The following is a 23,028-nucleotide window of genomic DNA, read 5'->3' as shown; positions in this document are numbered from 1 at the left end:
CTCTTCCTCATCCTCTTCATCTCTTTTCTCTTCGTTCCTGCCTTTCTCTCCTCAGTGCTCTTCCTTTTCTTCATTTCTACATATCTTTCCTTCCTCTTGCATCTTTTTCCCTCTCCTCTTCTTCATCTTATACTTCTTCATCTCTTTTCCTTCCTGCCTTCCTTTTTCTTCATTTCTCCATATCTTTCCCTCCCCTTGCATCTCTCTCTCTCTCTCTCTCTCTCTCTCTCTCTCTCTCTCTCTCTCTCCTTCCCTTCCCAAGCCTCACGCGCTAAGGTAAAACAATGTCACACAATTCATGCTCGGGGCCACAGCCACATCCATCACGGGCGACGCTTATTTCCTGTAGCGGCTGTATCAGTGTTCATTATGGCCAATAACTGTGATTCATGGCTCGGGCTCGATTCAGACACGCCGCCGTTGCTGCTGCCAATGTTTCTTTCTCATCTTTTTCGTTCATCATCATCTTCATCTTCTTCAGTCATTGGTAGTTCACTTCAGGGTAAAGGTTCTCTCTCTCCCTCTCTTTTTCTTCTTGTTCTTGTTTATCTTCTCCTTCATCTTCTTCTCCTTTTTCTTCCTCCACCTCCTTTTTTTTTTTTTTTCATAGTTTTTATTTTTCCTTTCTTCTTTTTCTTCTTTATCTTCTCTCTCTCTCTCTCTCTCTCTCTCTCTCTCTCTCTCTCTCTCTCTCTCTCTCTCTCTCTCTCTCTCTCTCTCTCCATCCTGCTCCGGTAAATGCTCTAATTCCACCTCTTCACCTGGTCCTCCGTCTCCCCTGACTTCTATAATTTTTAGGCTGCCATTCTGTTACTTCCGTTATCTATCTGTTAGCAGTTCTTCGCATGCACGACACGACCTGCTCTCTTATTCACTCTTATTGTTACTGAAAATTAACGCCACTGGAATCTGGTACCTGTAAATCAATGTTTCTTACGTGTCATCTTCGCATCATCACCAAAACCACCACCACTTTACTCGCGAGACAACTTAACTCCTAGGATGCGGATTTCCTACCAGAAGACATCACCAAGCTACAGGGACTGAACAAAAAGTGGCTGCTACAATTCAATGAAGAAAAATGTAAAGTCATGCACCTTGGGAAGGGATATCCAGGACACCAATACCACATGGAAAACACTCCGCTATCCACCACAGAGGCAGAGAAAGACCTGGGACTATATGTTACCAGGCCACCGGTGAAAGTCATATCCGTGCCAATCGCAGCCGACGGGTCAAGAACCAAAACTAGAATGTTAAGCATGTTCACCTTTAATGTTAATGTGGAAAGAGCCACGAATAGCATCTGATACACGAGTGCAAATCTAAGCTCCTTTACGTCTCCCTCACCAAAGCACATGCCTAATGAAGCTCCCCGACACCTCACGACACCGCCGGCACTGTGATCGGCGCACACCCAGCCTCGGGGTCACGGCGGGAGGCGTGTGGGTGTCGGTGAGGCTGGTGCGGAAGGAATGGCTCAGTCTTCCACATAATGGCCACTTGGGCTTACCGTGTGTTTGCCGGGAGTTTGCTAGACACACACGGCCGTCATAACAGTGGCGTGACGGGCGATTTGTCACACCGAGGAGCGAAGGGCTAAGGCAAGGCTAAGAGTAAAGGGCTAAAGGAAGGGCAAGGGAGTTTGTTATTATCAGTATGTATGTAACAGTGTGTTAGTTCGTCATATTAAAGGCGAATGTGACAGGCAATCTATTAGCTTATTTTACAGCGGCGTGGTGAGCGTTGGCACACCGAGGAGCGAAGGGCTAAGATAAGGTAAGGTAAGGTAAGGGAAGGGAAGGGAAGGTAAAGTAAGGTAAGGTAAGGGAAGGTAAGGTAAGGTAAGGTAAGGGAAGGGAAGGGAAGGGAAGGGAAGGGAAGGGAAGGGAAGGTAAAGTAAGGTAAGGTAAGGGAAGGGAAGGGAAGGTAAAGTTAGGTAAGGTAAGGGAAGGTAAGGTAAGGTAAGGTAAGGTAAGGTAAGGTAAGGTAAGGTAAGGTAAGGGAAGGGAAGGGAAGGGAAGGGAAGGTAAAGTAAGGTAAGGTAAGGTAAGGTAAGGTAAGGTAAGGTAAGGTAAGGTAAGGTAAGGGAAGGTAAGGTAAGGTAAGGGAAGGGAAGGGAAGGGAAGGTAAGGTAAGGTAAGGTAAGGTAAGGTAAGGTAAGGGAAAGTAAGGTATGGTAAGGTAAGGTAAGGTAAGGTAAGGTAAGGGAAAGTAAGGTAAGGTAAGGTAAGGTAAGGGAAGGTAAGGTAAGGGAAAGTAAGGTAAGGTAAGGTAAGGGAAGGGAAGGGAAGGTAAAGTAAGGCAAGGTAAGGTAAGGTAGGGTAAGGTTTGGTGCATGGGCTATAGATGCGCGTGGCCGCGGTGCTCACCTCCGTCGTACTGGCCCCTGAGTCTGTGGTGGAAAGAGCCCATCACCCCGGGACGCATTATTCGGAACTGTTACTGGGTCGGTCCCATACCCACAACCAGCCAATCAACAGTCAGATGTGTCAGCCACACGGAGCCAGTCACGTTCAGAGACACGCCAGTCCTCGTCGACAGACCGACTTGGTCGGCTAGATTTCGATCGCCGATAGAGTCGGTCTGTTGGCTCCCTGCTACGGGCCGCCTTTGGCAAAGGCCCGTGCTCCCTCGTGCAAGAGGGAGCAATCTTCCCCCCCCCCCCAGTCACGACGCAAGAAGGGCTTGGACAATGACGTCATAAAGTTTCTATGTAACAAATATATGAAATCAATATATTGTTGCCTTATTATTGACAACAGTGTGTGAGTAGCAATAGTCCAAAAAAGAGTAGATGAAAAGTACTTTTTAAAGCATTTTCTTAAGCTTGAAGCCAAAGACATCTCTGTTAAAATGATGATGAACGATGCAAAGTTGCCATGTACCACTTTTGCTGTGAGGTATGCAATGCGCCGCTGCTCTACCAAAGACGATACAAATCATTCCTGCTCACTACTACTGTATATAATTATTTAATGCAGTAGTATTTGGCGTGCTACGCAATGGTTTTGGATCAACAGCTCCACATTGACATTTTATATGGTTATAAGCACAGTAGCATGTATGATTTTGATAAAGACTGGAATGTCCGCATGCAGCAAGAGAGAGAGAGAGAGAGAGAGAGAGAGAGAGACGCGATCATGGAAACAGACCTCGCCACACTACAAGTTTTACTTTAATGCTTCGTAGCCAACTCATGTCGCGTAAAACATGTTTGCCTTTTTCATCATTGGACAGGAGAAAGATTGCAGATTATGACTGTGTTGAAAACAACTCAAACTGACTAAAAATAAAGGAAATAATGCGAGTTGAAGTCAAAGACGAGTTATAAAGGTTTATACCACTTTTTATTCCATGCCAATTTTCCATATAATTATTAAGCTACTGTAAAAACGAACAGTGCCACTTGATAAAGAAAATTCTCCTGAACATGATGGCGTCAACAGATTATCGATACGTTAGAAAGGAAGGGAGGTAAGCAAGTTTTTATACGAACTTATTAAATTGTAACATTAGGCTATATGTGTTTTTACGCTACGAAGCCACTCGTCCATCGCCTATAATTTTGCATAAAGGCTTGCCTACCTTCCTTCTTTTCTAACTTACAAGAAATCTATTGATACCTTCATCTTCAGGAGAACTTTCTTTGTCAGGTGGCATTGTTTCTTTTTACAGTAGCTTAATAATTCTATGAAAAAAATTGGCAGGGAATAAAAAGCTACTGGAGGAGTGGTGGGGTGGAGGCGGCGGTGTCCGAAATGGCCTAATTTATTTGCCCAACCAGAAAAACAGAGCTCAGTGCAGGGTGAAGTATATAAGTGTACGCAGTGAAGTAACCAAGAGTGCGTCGTGAAGTATCTAAGTGTCAAGAAGTACCAAGGAGGACCTAAGCAGCGATACAAGGCGGAACAGCTCGACAGAAGAAGGTAACAGGCAAGGTGGCTCGTTACTGCGGTGCTCATTCCCAGCGAAGCTTCGGTCTGCCCAAACCTACTCGTACGCGCTGAACACACTCCCTTGGCATATTCTTCGCCGACATTGCAGACAGCCTATTACTGTAGTCTTATTCTTACTCTCACCTCCTATGAACTGAATCACATACGATTGAGATCAACGAGGGAAAAAAACACTCTTGTTACACTAGAGACTCGAGCATCACTTACCCGACACATCCTTGAGTCATCCAGTACCAATAACTTCTGCAGAGGTTACGCCACTATTCCATCTATCTTCAAGCTCACAAGGGGATCCATATAAACTATTGTCCTTCCTGAAGTGATTGTTGCGCCCATCTACCACACACAAAGCCATATTAACCCCAAAAATCGAGATACTACACGGGCACTCTCCCTCTCCACGGCCACAAGCAGACTCCTCTCAGTTCTCAACCCTCCCAGCTCCTCCCCCATGACGTCAGGTGCACAGTTACCAACCCTCAATGCTCGTGTTCAAGGCCTCTTTCTCACGAGACTACCGGTGGCCGTCACCAGTTACCTCACATTCTTTTCAATGGCGCCTTTCACACGAGGCCACGGCAGCTGCCCGGTGGCGTCACCGGGTTTGACGGTGGCTCGCTCGCGTAGCAATGGCCGCCACCCGTAGTGGCCGCCACTCACTGTAAAGCATTGTTGCCAATGGGAGCTTTCATACGGAGCCACCGGTGGCCGCCACTTCCGTCCAATGGAAGGCCAGGTGTGATGAAATATAGTGTTGATAAATGGGCTCTGTACTGTATTTTCATACCCATGCAATGATCTGAGGTCAGGTCACTCGGGTCAGGTGAAGAATGCGTTGAGGGGTAAATATGATATCAGAAACTGTACATCATGAGTCATGTACGAGGAGTTATTTCGCGCAACACCAGCCTAGGGCTGGATTCATCAATCTTACCAGCCACGCCTCCGGTATCTCTCACATTTACCGGAGCGCTACCGCAGCTGCGGCATATTTCAAACACGGCGTTCATCAACGCTTTGGTAACGCTCCGGTAACTCGCACCCTAGCAACGATTGGTTGGGCTGGACAGCCAATCACGTGCGACCTTTGATGCTGTATTTCAGCTTTCACGTGTCGTTTGTTTACTAATACACAGACTTCAAAATCAAGACATGTGTATTGTACAGAGGTAAATACTGCCTTAAAACAAATAATTAGCGTTGTAATCCCTCAATTAGATGCGTTTTTCACGAATGAAGGCACGTTAACTGTATGTTTATCTTTGAAATAAAAATATAATCGCTTATACAATATTCTGCACGTTTCTGTTACCTTCATAGTTTTCCGTCATTTGGTGAGCATTCTGTTGTGTATGGATAATAATGATGAAGGTTCGGCGACGCTAACGCCAGCAGCGCGCCTCACTTTCAACACATGGCGTCAGCTGTGAAGAGAAGGCGGCCCAATTTTTCCACCGAGGAAGTTTTAGCCCTCATCACAGCGGTGCGGCAAAGATGGCAAACCATCACAGGGCCTCTGTCATCTTGCCTCACCGCTGCAGCCAAACAACGAGCTTGGGAAGCTGTGGTGGAGGAGGTCAACGCCGTGAGTGGGGTCGGGCGCAGCGTGGAGGAGGTGCGCGTGAAGTTCTCCGACTTCAAGCGCCACACCAAGAAGAAGCTCGGAGACTTAGGACGTGAGGCGACTGGCACAGGTGAGAATATATCCTCTGCAGTGTTTTAACAAGCAGTGAAAAGTCATGGAGGGACAGTTCTCCAGCCTGTTATAGATTTCACACTTGAAATTTGGTTCCTTATTACCTTATTAACTTTTATTATCTGATGTTCCTGATTCATTTGTATATTATGCTATACAACAAAGCTCGTTCTGGTGTTCCTGGCAACATTGGGAGGCATATTGGAGTGTCTCGGTGTTAACAAACATTAACTTTGTTGAAGTTACTGCAATAATGTTTGTGTTATACATTTCATTGAATTTAATCTGTATATAATAATAGTATATTTTCCTCCTTGTAACTTTTCTGATAACTGCAATTTAATGTAGTTTTTATATTCTTTGTGTCCTTCAATAGAAGTAGCCGTCATGGGTGACTTTACCTCTAATTCGGATAGGATAAAAGTGTAACCTCCAGGTTTGGCAAGGAAGTTAGCCCGTTTCGGGCACCCCCCTCTCTCCCGACCGCTCAACCAACAGCTTTCGCGACTTGATAATGACCTGACCTGAATGACTGGCTTACATAAAATGTTCCCCCCCCCCCCTCTCTCTCTCTCTCTCTCTCTCTCTCTCTCTCCGCCAGGTACTTTTCCTACTATCACCTCATTAAGTCTCACTACTTAATGACCTCCGCCGCTCCGCCACCTCTCCCTCTCTCCGGCTTTTTTTCCTCGTTTCTCTTATAAGTGATTACTCGCTCAAGACCTTTCTTCCTTCCTTTCTTACTCTCTTCCTTCCTTTTTTTTCTTTCTCTCTTTCTCCTCATTCTTCTGATTCTTTCTTTGTTTCTTTGTTTTTCTTTCTCTTTCTCCCTTTTCTCTTTCTTCTTTTATTCTTCTTCTCTCCTTCTCCCTTTCATTCTTCTTCTTTATATCTTACAACCTTCTCACTTTCTTTTTTCTCTTTTTTTCCTTCCTTTCTTTCTCTCTTTTCTTCTCTCTCCTCAATTTAGTTCTTTCTTCTTAATTCCTGTTTCTTTCTTTTGTTTCTTCCTTTCTCTCTTTGTTTTGCTTTCTTTTTTTGTTTCCTTCCCTCTTTCTTCTTTTTATTCCTTCTTTCTCTCATTCTTCTTGTATCTTTTTTTCTCTTTTTCTCCTTTCTTTCTCTCTTTGTTTGTTTCTTTCTCTTTATTTATTTATTAATTTATTGATTTCTCTTTCTTTCTCTCTCCCCTTTCTTTCTTTCATTCTTCATCCTTTATTTCCTTATTTCTTTCTTACTTTCTCTATCTCTTTCTCCTTTTTTTCTTTCTTCGTTTCATTCTTCTTCACACATTTTGAGGAGGGAGGGAGAAGAGGGGAATGGGGTAATATGGGGGTGGAGGAGGAAGAGGAGGCGGCGAGATCATTTTGGAAAGGAACCTTTCTCTCTCTCTCTCTCTCTCTCTCTCTCTCTCTCTCTCTCTCTCTCTCTCTCTCTCTCTCACACACACACACACACACACACACACACAGACATGAGTTCCTGGCCCCGCCTAGGCCTCTTATTTTGGCTTGTCACTCCTTAATGAGTTTCACATCTCCGCCCATAAGTGATTGCTGCCTCTCTCAAGGGACAGCCACGCCAGGAAACATTTTTTTGTGAAGCAAAGAGTTCCTACTGTTTGCAAATGTGTGTGTGTGTGTGTATATATATATATATATATATATATATATATATATATATATATATATATATCTATATATATATGTGTGTGTGTGTGTGTGTGTGTGAGAGAGAGAGAGAGAGAGAGAGAGAGAGAGAGAGAGAGAGAGAGAGAGAGAGAGAGAGAGAGAGAGAGAGAGTGGGTGAGGCATTGTCAGGCGTCATCCACTCAGGTCAGGTCATGACCAGGCCGCGTCAGCTATTGGTGGAGTGGTCGGGCGGCGGGCGTGTACGAAGCTGACATTTCCAGCCTGGAGGTTACACTTTTATTGTATCTGACTACTGAACCTACTTCTTGTATTCTCAGTTGGCCCTTGATATATCCCTCATCAATAAGATAAAAAGTTCCCCAAAATCCTTTAGTCATTTATATTAGAAGCAAAAGCTTAATGCTCATTCTGTGGGTCCTCTTAGACTAGCTAAAGGTTATGCAACCGCTGATTGTGAGGAATGGCAGACATTCGCTAGAACATTTTCTGTTTATATTACCCATGAATTAAATACCCCCTCTCTCCCATCAACTGCTTGACTCTTCCATCACTAACAAAAACCAGTTGGGCCCAAAATGGTGGCAGTTCAAGAAGACATCCTTCTTGAAGTGAGGAGGCTGAGTGGTGCTATGGATAAGGTGGCTGCAGCCTTGGAAAAAATTGCAGTTACCTTGTCAAAATAAAGTGACAGTTCCAATTAGGTAGGTTTTTATTAACTAGGCTTCTTTAGTTAGAAACAAAACGGAATTAACCTTTTTTATTTTGCCTTTGTGGCATAACATGAATTATACTATAGTCCACTCTGTTAAGGTGGATCCCTAGATCTTACCTTAGTGTATTAAGACACTGCTGACTGGCTGTTGGCAGGGAGGGCATCTGACAATTTTGGCTCCAAAACACTATCCTATAATCAAGAAATATTAGTATTCCTTTACTTAGCTCATCTGATATAGATAAGTTTGTTTTGTTGAAAACATTGGAATAAGCAGTGATTCAACAACTATTAACACAACTTTCCATCCTCAGTTGTTAATAATTATGGTGAGTAGAAGTCAGAGAACAACATTTAATGATTATTATACTTTCATCTTTTATCAATATTTCCAGCCATTGTGGATTCACAGCTGAAGTGAACGGACTATAGCTATAAAAACATTCTAAATCAATCAGTCAAAGTGTCTGCCCTTCCATTTCTCAAGTATTAATATTCCTTTTGAATAAAAAGTCTTTCCTTTTGTTAATGCAGCAATTATTTTGCACACATACGTATGCAGAAAAACACCAATACAGTAAAACTCCAATCATCCGAAAATCCCAGTGGTATGAATTTGTAGTTTGTATATTTTAAAGTGACTTAGAAGAAATGTTAAAATGAAAAACATTACAAAAAAATACATAGAAGTATCAAAGGTGCCAAGCCGTGGGTACAAGAGACAGGAGACTCAGGTGAGGTGTGGATTAAGTCTGCATGTTGCCCTAATGTACAGGTGTCATCTATAATCTATCTATCTATATATCTATATAACTACGTATATCTATCTATCTATCTATCTATATGTGTGTGTGTGTGTGTGTGTGTGTGTGTGTGTGTGTGTGTGTGTGTGTGTGCGCGCGCAGAATGTATGGTGCAATTGCTGTTCTGTATAGTGTCAGAATGTTTAGGTGAAGTCAGGTTGTTTTGGGTGAGGAGACAGCATGAGGAACAGTGCTGACAGCAACGCCACCACCCTCAGAGCAAAACAAGCCAGGAGGTTGTTTAGGGTGGAGACAGCATGAGGAATGTTGCTGATGACGACACCACCGCCCTGAGAGCCGCCAGCGAGAGAGAAGAACAAACCGGGCGTCTGAGGTGGCGGGGCTTCTGTTGTAAGTGCTTGGGCTTTGTGGCGACTCACACTTTTCGCTGAGATATATATACACGCAAGTTTGTATAATATATTTTTAACTGTCTTTTATGTACACGTAGGTTAAAATTATAATATACAAACTTACATGTATATACAATTTCAGTGAAATGAGTGAGGAGTCACCACAAACCCTGAGCACCCAAAACAGAAACCCTGCCACGGTTAAAACACCCAATCATCAACCCTTCCCAGCGACTACTGATATATCCGTGGGTAGCACCATGAAACTAAACAGATATAATTGCCTCCTTTGTTGTATAACTTTGCAACAATAAACCATCAATCATCAACCCTTCCTAGCGACTACTGATATATCCGTAGGTAGCACCATGAAACTAAACAGATATAATTGCCTCCTTTGTTGTATAACTTTGCAACAATAAACCATCAATCATCAACCCTTCCCAGCGACTACTGATATATCCGTGAGTAGCACCATGAAACTAAACAGATATAATTGCCTCCTTTGTTGTATAACTTTGCAACAATAAACCATCAATCATCAACCCTTCCCAGCGACTACTGATATATCCGTGGGTAGCACCATGAAACTAAACAGATATAATTGCCTCCTTTGTTGTATAACTTTGCAACAATAAACCGTCAATCAATCATCCCTTCCTAGCGGTGTTCAGACAGACATGACAGGGAGATCATGTGGGTCGGGTGGAGATAATTTAAAACGTCATTATTTCTTCGTCTATGCCAGTAATGACCTCAAAATGAACTGCTATCCCTCCCTGCATCCTGAGTCTCTTTTCCTACTTGAACCAGTACCGTTGATAACCAATACATGAGCAGAAATTCCTTGTTAATGATTAAGTAAATGGTCGTGTTCAAGACAAGGATCGAGAATATGAGGGCCAGGTCAAGGTGGAGCTAACCTAAAGCGTCATTATTATTTTTTTTTGTCCATGCCAGTAATGACCTCAACATGAACTGCTATCCTCCCTCCACCCTGAGTCACACACCTGCGTCTCTTTTCCTACTTGAACCATTACCGTTAATAACCCCGAAATCGACCTCTTTCGGCCACCTTTTGATTTTTTTTTGTAGGAGCAGCGAGTAGCGGGCTTTTTTTATTATTATTGTTTCCTTTTTTTGTGCCCTTGAGCTGTCTCCGTTGTTGTAAAAAAAATGAGCGGCTGTCCAACTCCCTCATGCAAGAGTTAGCCAGCATCTTCGTTATTTCATCACTGTTACTGATGCTAAACTCTGAAGTAGCCTTTCCCTAGTTTGCATCAATACACTGCTCCAGTCGTTTCAGAATAAATAAGCCATTTCTATTCTTTTTAGGTCGTTTTACGAACAGTAGGTAATTATAGTTTTGTTTATTATAATAATTGCTACTCGCTCTATCAAGACAGCTCCCCAATCGTTTAAGAATAAGCCATTACGATTTTTATCTCGATCCTTAGAGAGACAGTATCTATTATAGTTTTGCAGGAGGCTTTTTATCTTATTTGGCATTCGCTCTTGGCTGCCTCCTCTGCTATAGAGAAAAAATAATACACGGGTAGCCTACTAATTGTTTCTTATGACCCTGTGAAGAATTTATATTTTTTTCCTCTACTTGTATATGAGCCGCGCCTCCGCCTCCCCAATACACTCAAATAAGCCTATACACACCTCAAATTACACTTATACTCATTCTTACTGCATTTTTTTTTTTTTTTTTTTTTGCCTATTGCGCCGGTAGGCATAGGTATCTTCCGGTTCGGATGGTCGGGCCTGCTCTTTCCAGGTGGGGCTCGATGGTCGGCCCAGCCCGTTCTGGCGCAGGCGAGGTTTATAGTGGCCATTCGTATGCATTGGCTTCATCTGTCCCCCTCGTTCTGTTTTCGCTTTGGACGGCTTCCTAGAGTCCGGCTACGGGTGGTCTTCAGTCTTCAGGTGAAGTTTTTTTAGTTTTTAAGGCGGTGACTGTGAACTGAGTGGTAGCGAGGATCTGAACCTGCATTCATCACGCGGCGCATCGGGGTCCAGTACGCATCACTTCTATCACGGCCACCATAATCATCATTATGAACCATAGGAGAGAGGTATTTCGATCGCCTAACGACTCACAGCATGTTTTCCTCAATCTATACTTCCGTTCCTCTTAAAACTTCGTAATTGCCAATATCGCGAATTATACCTCAGACTACACTTATATACGTTATCAGCGCCTTTAATTACTTATATATACCATGAAAGGGACATTTAAGCAGTAGCCTAGTTTGCCCGGGGTGAGGGGTCGGTAATTTTCAGGCTAAGGTCATCCTATAATTCCTTGTTTCCGCGTTTTCATTTATTTTATGCGGGATTTTATGCTTTCTCGCAAATCAGCATGTTTTTTTTTTATCTATAATCTCTCTCTCTCTCTCTCTCTCTCTCTCTCTCTCTCTCTCTCTCTCTCTCTCGTGTGTGTGTGTGTGTGTGCGCAGAATGTATGGTGCAATTGCTGTTCTGTTTAGTGTTAGAATGTTTAGGTGAGGTCAGGTCGTTTTGGGTGAGGAGACAGCATGAGGAACATTGCTGACAGCAACGCCACCACCCTCAGAGCAAAACAAGCCAGGAGGTTGTTTAGGGTGGAGACAGCATGAGGAATGTTGCTGATGACGACACCACCGCCCTGAGAGCTTCCAGCGAGGGAGAAGAACAAACTGGGCGTCTGAGGTGGCGGGGCTTCTGTTGTAAGTGCTTGGGCTTTGTGGCGACTCACACTGTTCGCTGAGATATATATACATGCAAGTTTGTATAATATATTTTTAACTGTCTTTTATGTACACGTAGGTTAGAATGATAATATACAAACTTACATGTATATACAATTTCAGTGAAATGAGTGAGGAGTCACCACAAACCCTGAGCACCCAAAACAGAAACCCTGCCACGGTTAAAACACCCAATCATCAACCCTTCCCAGCGACTACTGATATATCCGTGGGTAGCACCATGAAACTAAACAGATATAATTGCCTCCTTTGTTGTATAACTTTGCAACAATAAACCATCAATCATCAACCCTTCCCAGCGACTACTGATATATCCGTGGGTAGCACCATGAAACTAAACAGATATAATTGCCTCCTTTGTTGTATAACTTTGCAACAATAAACCATCAATCATCAACCCTTCCTAGCGGTGTTCAGACAGACATGACAGGGAGATCATGTGGGTCGGGTGGAGCTAATCTAAAACGTCATTATTTCTTCGTCTATGCCAGTAATGACCTCAAAATGAACTGCTATCCCTCCCTGCATTCCTGAGCCACGCACCTGCGTCTCTTTTCCTACTTGAACCATTACCGTTAATAACCCCGAAATTGACCTCCTTTTCAGCCACCTCTTTTGATTTTTTTTTTTTCGTAGGAGCAGCGAGTAGTGGGCTTTTTTATTTATTTTTTATTATAGTTTCCTTTTTTTGTGCCCTTGAGCTGTCTCCTTTGTTGTAAAAAAAAAAAAAATGAGCGGCTGTCCAACTCCCTCATGCAAGAGTTAGCCAGCATCTTCGTTATTTCATCACTGTTACTGATGCTAAACTCTGAAGTAGCCTTTCCCTAGTTTGCATCAATACACTGCTCCAGTCGTTTCAGAATAAATAAGCCATTTCTATTCTTTTTAGGTCGTTTTACGAACAGTAGGTAATTATAGTTTTGTTTATTATAATAATTGCTGCTCGCTCTATCAAGACAGCTCCCCAATCGTTGAAGAATAAGCCATTACGATTTTTATCTCGATCCTTACAGAGACAGTATCTATTATAGTTTTGCAGGAGGCTTTTTATCTTATTTGGCATTCGCTCTTGGCTGCCTCCTCTGCTGTATGGAAAAAAATAATACACGGGTAGCCTACTAATTGTTTCTTATGACCCTGTGAAGAATTTATATTTTTCCCTCTCTCCTTGTATGTGAGCCGCGCCTCCGCCTCCCCAATACACTCAAATAAGCCTATATACACCTCAAATTACACTTATATTCATTCTCACCGCATTTAATCATCATTATGAACCATAGGAGAGAGGTATTTCGATCGCCTAACGACTCACACCATGTTTTCCTCAATCTATACTTCCGTTCCTCTTAAAACTTCGTAATTGCCAATATCCCGAATTGCACCTCAGACTACACTTATATATCGTTATCAGCGCCTTTAATTACTTATATATACCATGAAAGGGACATTTAAGCAGTAGCCTAGTTTGCCCGGGGTGAGGGGTCGGTAATTATCAGGCTAAGGTCATCCTATAATTCCTTGTTTTCATTTATTTCATGCGGGATTTTATGCTTCCTCGCAAACCACCATTTTTTTTTGTCGTCCTTCCTCCTTCCAAACTCCATATGCACAGTGCTTTCCGAAAAAAAAAAAAAAACACTTTCGGCCACCTCTTTTGATTCTTTTTTTGTAGGAGCAGCGAGTAGCGTTTTTTTTTATTTATTATTATTGTTTCCTTTTTTGTGCCCTTGAGCTGTATTCTTTGTTGTAAAAAAATGAAGCAAACAAATCAAAACTCACGAGAAATAAAATTGTCGTCCTCAGAATATGTAACAACGAGGAATATGTACTTAACCTTTTACTGAACCCTCTCGTAAAACCACAGCCTCTTATAGCACAAAAAAGAATATAGATTGGCTGTATTAACACGCCGACATCTCTTTTCCTACCTAATCAACTGGCGCTTCTGCTGTCATGTATTCTATTGACCTATAACTGAACCCTCTCGTAAAACCACAGTCTCTTATAGTCCAAAAAAAGTAATATAGATTGGTTGTATTAACACGCCGACATCTCTTTCACTTCCTAACCATACAAGTACTATTCTGTCGTCATATACGTATTCCTGTAAACCCAAAGCCTCCCGTAAAAGCAAAACCTCGGCATTAAAAAAAGGAAATACACGAGCACTACATCATCTGGAGCTAATGATGCTGCCGAGCCCTGGACGCGGCAGCCACGAGTAATGACCGCAGCCCCGCCCACCGCCATCACTGCTCGCTGGGCGGCCCCGCACGTTAGACAAACCCGAGAACTGTAATTCCCGGTGCTCGTTAGGCCGCCTCGCACACGTCACGGGCTCGGCTGAGGGGTATATATACCTGGGACGGCCACAGAAGGCAGTAGTATCCTCGACACAAGGCTAAAAACCACAATGGCGAGAAGGCAAACTTTGAGGAGTCTTCTCATACTCCTCATACTTACCAGTGACGTGCTCGCCCACGTCATCAAGATACAAAATGGTGTAGGGTGGTCGGAGTCCTTCCGAGTTCCAGCTGGCCCTGGACACTCGATGGACTCTGACCTGCAGGACCTTCCCTCCGTTAAGGACACGGTGGAATCCAGCTTGGCATCTCGCGAGGTGCTGGCGAGGTTCCTCCGTGTCGCGGACAGCAACGGACTGCACTCTGGCCCTGGTCTCGAGACGATTCGAGACCGAGCCAGGCAGGCGAAAATCGCGGCGGGCGTTTTAAGTGGGATAATCCACCGCCGGAAGAGGGCCCTGGGTGACACGGATAACGAAGGTCTTACGCCTAACTGGTTCTCTCGCCTGGCCGAGAGGAACGTTATCTTTATCACCAGGGTCTTCAGGTCTCGGCGGTGGGGGAGGTACAGGTACACGATGAGTGTGTCCTCCCTCATACTCTTGGTGTCCACCATCACGCAAGTGTACCTGGACAGGCAAGGTATGGGGGATATCGGCGACACCTCGACTTACCTGGATTTCTACTGGCTCCTGTACGACGTACTTAATGAGGTCAAAGAGTTTGCGGACTTGAATTGCTATTACCCCACCTATTGGCCCGCCGCGTTGCTCGCCCCCGACCACTGCAATCCCTACCGCCTGGTGGAGGAGACCCGCCGTGCCTTGGAAAACAGAGGTGGTGAAATTCTGACAGAATTTAGGTCATTTACTAAATCTGGGGATTTGGTGTTGAGGATAAAAAATATCGTGCTTGAGAGACTTTAAGAAATGACCTCTTTGTTAGTGTCTTCCTAACATTATTTTTTATCTGCGGCAACTAAGTCTCCTGGAAAGTGACGCCTGAATTGTGTTTAAACTTCCTGCCTCGGGATTTCCAAGGCTTGCGTGCGGTGTTCCCTCCACCAGGCGGATGGGATGATGGGATCCAAACCCGTTGCTGACTCCACAGGTAAGAATATTTTACTGTATACTATCTTTGCGTGTTACAGCGGTGCGCGTGTTACAGCGGTGCATATTAGTTTAGTCCATGATTTTGTTATGTCCCTTTGAACTTGCCATTGCTCATTGCGTTTATCCCTCTCCTGATTGTTATTCCAGAGTGGAAGGAACTGCCTGCACCTCCTTTGTTTCTGCGGTAACGTGCGGGGAGGAAATTTAAGCAGCCATTGCTGCCATCCGGGTAAGAATCTTTAACTGTACAATCTTGGCTTGCATATTACAGCATTAATATTAGTGGATTCGTCCACATGGGATGTTCTCAATATGCTGTATCATTAGTCCCTTTGAAAAGACTGTTGCTCATTGGGATTCTCTCCCTAATGTTTATTCAGGGTTGTGAGGACTGACCTGAAGGACCTTCCCTCCATGATGGTCACGGTGGAATCCATCCTGATAACACAGATGCTCCTCCCCATGCTGACTTGGGCAACGAAAGCCACTGCCCCGCCACGGGTAGGAATGTTTTACTGTACCATCCTTGCTTGCGTGTTACAGCAGTGTATATTATCGGCTTCGTCCACATTTTCATTGTCCACATTTTCATTCTGTATCATTAATAACTTTATCATTAATAACTTTGAATTGGTAATGGCTCATTAGGTTTATCCCTTCCCTAACTGTTATTCAGGAGTGAGGAACTCGCCTGAATATCTCCTTCCGGCCTTGCTGTAACGAAAGCCATTGCGATGGAGCCGTTGATCCATCACGAGTATGGATATTTTACTTGGATATCTTTGCTCGAGTATTACAGCAGTATCTATATCTATCTCTATCTATCTCGGCTTCGTCCACATGTTCTCTATATGCTATGATTACTCTCAAACGACTATTACGTATTGGGTTTATCCCTTTCCAAATTCCTCTTCAGGAGTGAGAGGAACTGACCTGAACATCGCCTTCCTGCTTGCTGTAGGGAAAGCCTCTGCTGCTGGCCCTGCTGGAGAAAGTCTACCGTCTACGTCATTGTGCACCAGTACCCAAGACGGCCAGGCAGCTGGGAGCACAAGCCACCACAGGTAAGAAATCTTTACTGTATTTTTGCCTTTAATATTACAGCGATGTATTTGGTAAGTTTCCTCCAAATCTTTGTTCCCTATACACTATTTGATTAGTCTCTGAAACGAGAACTGCTCATCGGTTTGTGTTGTTCATTTCCTAATTGTTACTCAGTGTGAAAGGAAGTCTGCACCCACGCGGTCATTCTCCAAAATGGCGCATCGAGTCGGTTGTTCCCTGAATCCCCTGCAAAGCCTTCTCTCTGTGATGGCCACGGTGGAATCTAACATGATGGCACAGCCGCTGGCGAGTGTTGGAGTCTGACTACTCTGTACAAGGTTGTGCACAACTATAGCGACGGAATGGATCACATTATACACTTGGGTGCCGATGAACACTGCTATTACCCGACATACTGGCCCGTCTCGTTGCTCGCCCCTGACCACTGCAACCAACACTGCCTTCGATAGAGCCTTTGCTGCCACCAGGTAATATTTTTTTTTATTATTCTGGTATCAATTTTTATCCTTCTCTTGCATATTAGAGCATTATTGTACGCATATTAGAGCATTATTGTCCACATGTGAATGTCCTCAATTTAAGTATGCTAGTCCTTTCTCTCAAGTTATTCATGAATTTTTCCATTTTCCGGCTGTCTCTTTGATTTTTTCATTCCCCTTGTTGTCCACAGGGGTGGGTGGGTGGAGCCTGGCCTGGACCTCCCCTTCATGCTGTTCCTGCTGGAGAAAGTCTACCTCCCCTTAATGATCCTCCTGGAGAAAGTCTACCTTCCCTTCCTGGTGAATTCAGTTTGAACTTCAACCTCCTGGAGAAAGTCTACCTTCCCTTCCTGGTGAATTCAGTTTGAACTTCAACCCCTGCGTATTCTAGGGCCCGGCGGTGACCGTCTTTAGATCAGTGACATGCCCGAGTTCAGTTTGAAACTTTATCCCCTGCGTTTTCTAAGGCCCGGCGGTGACTGTCTTTAGATTCAGTGACATGCCCGAGCTCAGTTTGAACTTCATCCCCTGCGTTTTCTAAGGCCCGGCGGTGACAGTCTTTAGATTCAGTGACATGTCTGAGTTCAGTTTGAACTTTATCCCCTTCGTCTTCAAAGGCCCGGCGGTGACCATCTTTAGATTAAGAGACCTACCTGAAACCTGTTTGAAAATCATCCCCTACGTTGGATAATAGCGGTGCTCTTCCGAAAACCCTTTGACCTCAATAAGTATGCCATGAGCTAGCCAGTAGAAATTCGGTGAAAACCCTTTGACCTCAATAAGTATGTCATGAGCTAGCCAGTAGAAATTCGGTGAAAACCCTTTGACCTCAATAAGTATGCCATGAGCTAGCCAGTAGAAATTCGGTGAAAACTCTTTGACCTCAATAAGTATGCCATGAGCTAGCCAGTAGAAATTCGGTGAAAACCCTTTGACCTCAATAAGTATGCCATGAGCTAGCCAGTAGAAATTCGGTGAAAACCCTTCGACCTCAATAAGTATGTCATGAGCTAGCCAGTAGAAATTCGGTGAAAACCCTTCGACCTCAATAAGTATGTCATGAGCTAGCCAGTAGAAATTCGGTGAAAACCCTTCGACCTCAATAAGTATGTCATGAGCTAGCCAGTAGAAATTCAGTGAAAACCGTTCGACCTCAATAAGCATGTCATGAGCTAGCCAGTAGAAATTCGGTGAAAACCCTTTGACCTCAATAAGTATGCCATGAGCTAGCCAGTAGAAATTCAGTGGAAACCCTTCGACCTCAATAAGTATGTCTTGAGGTAGCCAGTAGAAATTCAGCGAAAACCCTTCGACCTCAATAAGTATGTCATGAGCTAGCCAGTAGAAATTCAGTGAAAACCCTTCGACCTCAATAAGTATGTCATGAGCTAGCCAGTAGAAATTCAGCGAAAACCCTTCGACCTCAATAAGCATGTCATGAGCTAGCCAGTAGAAATTCAGCGAAAACCCTTCGACCTCAATAAGCATGTCATGAGCTAGCCAGTAGAAATTCAGTGAAAACCCTTTGACGCGGCGGGCCAATAGGTGGGATAATAGCAGTTCTCGTCCGCAAACCCTTTGACCTCATTAAGTATGTCTTATAAGAGCCAGTAGAAATCCAGGTAAGTCGAGGTGTCGCCGATATCCCCCATACCTTGCCTGTCCAGGTACACTTGCGTGACGGTGGGTCCAAGAGTATGAGGGAGGCCACACTCATCGTGTGTCGCCGATATCCCCCATACCTTGCCTGTCCAGGTACACTTGCGTGATGGTGGGTCCAGGAGTATGAGGGAGGCCACACTCATCGTGTACCTGTATCTCTCCCACCGCCGAGATCTAAAGACCCTGGTGACGAGGACAACCTTCATCTCAACTAAGCGAGACAGCCAGTTAGGCGCAAGATCTTGGTGTATGCTGTGTGTCCAGGGTTAGCTGGAACTCGGAAGGACTCCGACCAGCCTACACCATTTTGAATCCGGACAACGTGGGCGATCACGTCATCCGTAAGTGTGAGAAGAGTATAAGAAACGTCTTCCAAGTTGGTGTTCTCGCCATTGATGTTGGAAACGAACGACACAACACGCGAGAAATCGAGTGGTATCTAGACCGTGTCGGGGTTTATGACTGCCTTTTGTGTGTGTGTGTGTGTGTGTGTGTGTGTGTGTGTGTACGCAAGATTTATCCCCTAGTATCAAAAGGGGAACGGGCCCTTGTCCGAAGACGGCCCGGGGAAACTAGCTCTGTACTTCTTCAATGTGGGATTTTCAGGCTTTTGGAGTTTCAACTTTGGCTGTTGTAAATATTTCAACTTGGGCTGTAGTAATTATTTTAACTTAGCCTGTAGTATTAAATTTTTAACTTCAGCTTTTGGAATTATTTATAGTGGTACATAAATGCAATCTAAATACCGAAGTTATTGTCCATAAATTATCTAAAAATGATGCAAAAAAAATACATTCAACTATTTTTTCCTGTTTTTAATTTTACCATGTGGTTGACATGCATGCTCAACCTTCAAGGAGGCTATTAAGTCAAATGTCAAAACTTTTAAATTAATAAGGAAATATTCTGAATATTTACTATGAGTATCCAATAGTATTTATCACAAGTAGCCAATAAGAAAATATTCTGAATATTTACTATGAGTATCCAATAGTATTTATCACAAGTAGCCAATAATACAGACAAAAAAATTACCCCACTCACAAGTCTGCGATGTGTTTGTTCTACATCATTAAAATTCTTGCCTGTGGACGGACATTTGAAATATAACAGTCTAGGCAAGAGGTGTATTGCTAGCCATACTGCAGTGACACTTTTGACCTTCACAAATAGGTCATTCCAGTATATGCAATTTGTGTCCGTCGTGTATGATTTAGTTAAGAAGTAACTGTTCCCTGGGATAACGCGAGTGTGCAATGTGAAGTGTAGCTGAACAGTGCTGCCGCTGCTGCCCAGGACCCCCAACCTTCAAGGAGCAGCACACCAGCCGTCACTCCAGCCTAGATCCACTTCCGGCTCGTCTGTTGTGTTCACAGGCGGCCTCAAGTGATAGTGTCATGGACCACTTCACTAAGTTTTAAAAAGTTATAATAAAGCTGCAAAACAGGAACGTGTGGTTCACTGAAACCCTTCCTAGCTACTTACATACGTCGATAGTTGTGTATCCTGTATTTGCCCCTAAATGTGGTGCTACGGCCAGAGGTGGGCAAGTGCGGTACTTAGTGCGGTAGTACCGCATCACAAAAAGTACCGCATGTTTTGTATTTTTATACTGTCTAGAATATGCATATATAGACAGTCAAGTGAATTATAGCCTGTATAAGCAAGAGACATTACCTAAAGATGTGTGTACGTAATTTCTGTGTGTTAAATTCACTACAGAAACCTATAGAAGATACGATATTTGTCAATCAAAGACAATGAAAGCCAGTTTAGATTATATTTGAGTTACCGCTCGACGTGAATTCTTTAGATTTTATTTGCGTTACCGTTCAACGTGAATACTTTCGTTTTCTATTTCGTCTCTCCACCTGCTGACGTCATTTTCAGCGCGCCGGGTGACCCGCTGTCCTTTGATCCTGGTCGTTTTCACGTCTCTCTCCACTTATTTCCGTCACTATTATACGTTTTCATACTCCTGCAACTACCGAGGTTATCGCATTGCATTGTCATGTTCAGGAACCACCGATACAAGCAGTCAGACGGAAAAATAAACCTGAGGCGGCAGTGTTTACCCGCCTTACCACGCCTGCGGTAACTCACTTACGGGTGCTCGGAGCCGCGGTGACTGTTGGCCTTACCGGAGGTGCGGTAAGTGGTTGATGAATGCGAATTTACCGGGTGGGCGAAGATACCGCGAAGCTTACCAGCCACAGGTCCGGTAAATGGTATGATGAATCCAGCCCCTGGAGGTTACACTGTTATTGTGTCCGAGTGCACATGGCAACTTTGCATCCTTCATCATCATTTTAACAGTTACGTCTTTGGCCTCAAGCTTAAGGAAATGCATTAAAAAATATTTTTCAACTACTCCTTTTTGGACTATTGCTACTCACACACTGTTGTTAATAATAAGGCAACAATATATTGATTTCATATATTTGTTACATAGAAACTTTATGACGTCATTGTACAAACCCTTCCTGCGTCGTGACTGGCTCAGTCTGGCTGACACATCTGACTGTTGATTGGCTGGTTGTGGGTATGGGACCAAGCCAGTATACAGTTCCGAATAATGCCCCCGGGACACAGGGCAGGTGTGGCATCCGGGTAACCACAGTTTACCTTCCCCAGGTCTCCCCAGATACTTATTTATCGACTAGCCCGAAAGGGAGGATGCACTCGCCAACTGTTCGGGCCGAGACTGGAACCTGGAGCCGTGGATTCGTAGCTAGGCACGCTAACCACTAGACCACGGAGGGGTGCGGGCGGAAGGGTGAGGGAGTTATCATGTTACCGGTATATATGTAGCAGGCAGAATACAACTATTTATTATTATTTTTTTTTTTTACACCAAAGGAAGCAGCTCAAGGGCAACAAAAAGAAAGTGTAATAAAAAAGCCCGCTAACCGCTGCTCCTATAAAAGACGAAGTAAAGAGTAGCCAATAGAGAGGTCAATTTCATAATCTTTCTTTTTTATCTTCCTTTTTCTCTTTTCTTAATCTTTTACCTTCCTTTTTCTCTTTTCTTACAGTCTTTTACCTTCGTTTTTCTCTTTTCTTTCCTTTTTACCTTCTACTCCTCTTTTTCTTCTTCCTCGTTTTTTTCTTCTTTTTTCTTCTTGATGCTCACCGGTGTGTGTGTGTGTGTGTGGGAGGCAATGTCATTAGTGTTCCTTCTCTTTTTCTTTCTTTTTCCTTTCCTACACCCACGCCACGTCATGTCCTTATATTTCTTTCTTTTTCAACCGTCTTTTCTGCATCCACGGCGCCTCATTTCATTATTTTCATTATTTTTCACCCCGTTTTTCTTTTCCCTCTTCTACTTCCGCTGCCTCATTTCATTACTTTTTACATATTTTCCTCCTTTTCTTTTCTTTTCTCTACATCCACGTCACCTCATTTCATAATCTTTCTTTTCTCTCTTCTTTTTTCTCTTTTCTTACAGTCTTGTACCTTCCTTTTTCACTTTTCTTTCCTTTTTACCTTCTACTTTTCTTCTTCCTCGTTTTTTTCTTCTTTTTCTCCTCTTCCTCCTTCTTTTTCTTTTTCTTCTTCTTGTTCTTCCTTTTACTCTTTTACTCTTTTCTTAAAATTCTTTCCCGTTCTTTCACCTTCATTTTCTCCTTTTTTTCTTTTACCTTCTTTTTTCTCTTTTCTTTCCTTTTATACCTTCTTTTCTTCTTCTTTTCTTCTTCTTCGTCCTCTTCTTCATAGTTTTTCTTCATTTTCTATTCCTCTTCTTTCTTCTATTTTTTTCTTGCTTTTACTATTTCCTCTTTTACTATTTTATTTCCTCTTTTCTTACATTTTTTTCCCATTCTTTCACTTTCATTTTTCTCTCATCTTCTTTCTCACTTCTTTTTCAGCCTTGTAACTCGGCCCTAACCTCGGCGGGGCGGATCAGACCCTCATTACTGCCTGCACCAACACGTTTTTTCTTCGGCTTAACTTGCATGATTAAGACACCCGCTGGAGGACGTCGAGGCCCCGCCAGCAAACAGCGAACGTCCTCTGCCTGACCCGCCTCTCCTCGCCCCTCGCCGCCGCCGCCCCGCCCAGAAAACATGTGATGGTCTTTTCTTCTTCTTCTTCTTCTTCTTTCTCAACATCATCTTCTTCCTTCTTGTTCTTGTTCTTGTTCACAGATACCAAGTCGATGATAAAATGTGTGTGATTCTATTTTGTGTTATATTTTCTTCTTTTTTCTTTTTTTCTTCTTGTGCTTCGATTTGGTATTTACTTGTTCTTCTTCGTCTTTGTTTTCCTGTTTTTTTTCTTTTTTTTTCTTTTTCTCTTCATGTTTTTTCTTCCTCTTCTATTTGGTATTTCTTCTTTGTCTTCTTTTCCTTCTTCTTTTCTTCTTCTTCTTCTTCTTCTTCTTCTTCTTCTTCTTCCTTTTCTTCTTGGCGATGGTAGTGGTGGTAGTTACGCTGATGTTGATGATGACTATGTTAGGGGTGGTGGTGGTGGTGG

General features: G+C 43.4%; 2 long non-coding RNA genes across 20 annotated transcripts; one reads left to right on the top strand and one right to left on the bottom strand.

Moving 5' to 3' along the window:
* Window positions 1–14,327: 14,327 nt before the first annotated feature.
* On the top strand, window positions 14,328–17,214 carry LOC126991486 (uncharacterized). Its single transcript, XR_007745579.1, has 6 exons — window positions 14,328–15,344; window positions 15,494–15,575; window positions 15,727–15,847; window positions 16,263–16,410; window positions 16,565–16,878; window positions 17,082–17,214. It is a non-coding gene; the product is annotated as an uncharacterized LOC126991486 (long non-coding RNA).
* LOC126991484 (uncharacterized) lies at window positions 17,066–19,480 on the bottom strand. Of its 19 annotated transcripts, none has more exons than XR_007745570.1 (5): window positions 18,367–19,480; window positions 18,205–18,312; window positions 17,411–18,042; window positions 17,232–17,334; window positions 17,066–17,145 (listed from the first exon to the last, which is right to left on the bottom strand). It is a non-coding gene; the product is annotated as an uncharacterized LOC126991484 (long non-coding RNA). The 19 variants fall into 19 exon arrangements; XR_007745575.1 differs by having other exon boundaries at window positions 17,232–17,610; window positions 17,665–18,042; window positions 18,367–19,479; XR_007745562.1 differs by having other exon boundaries at window positions 17,232–17,718; window positions 17,773–18,042; window positions 18,367–19,477.
* Between the last annotated feature and the right edge of the window lie 3,548 nt (window positions 19,481–23,028).

Source organism: Eriocheir sinensis, unplaced genomic scaffold (assembly GCF_024679095.1).
Source record: "Eriocheir sinensis breed Jianghai 21 unplaced genomic scaffold, ASM2467909v1 Scaffold29, whole genome shotgun sequence".
In the NCBI taxonomy this organism is placed as follows: Eukaryota; Metazoa; Arthropoda; class Malacostraca; order Decapoda; family Varunidae; genus Eriocheir; species Eriocheir sinensis.
The sequence above is the reverse complement of the archived record's forward strand: the minus strand, read 5'-3'. Positions and strand labels throughout refer to the sequence as shown.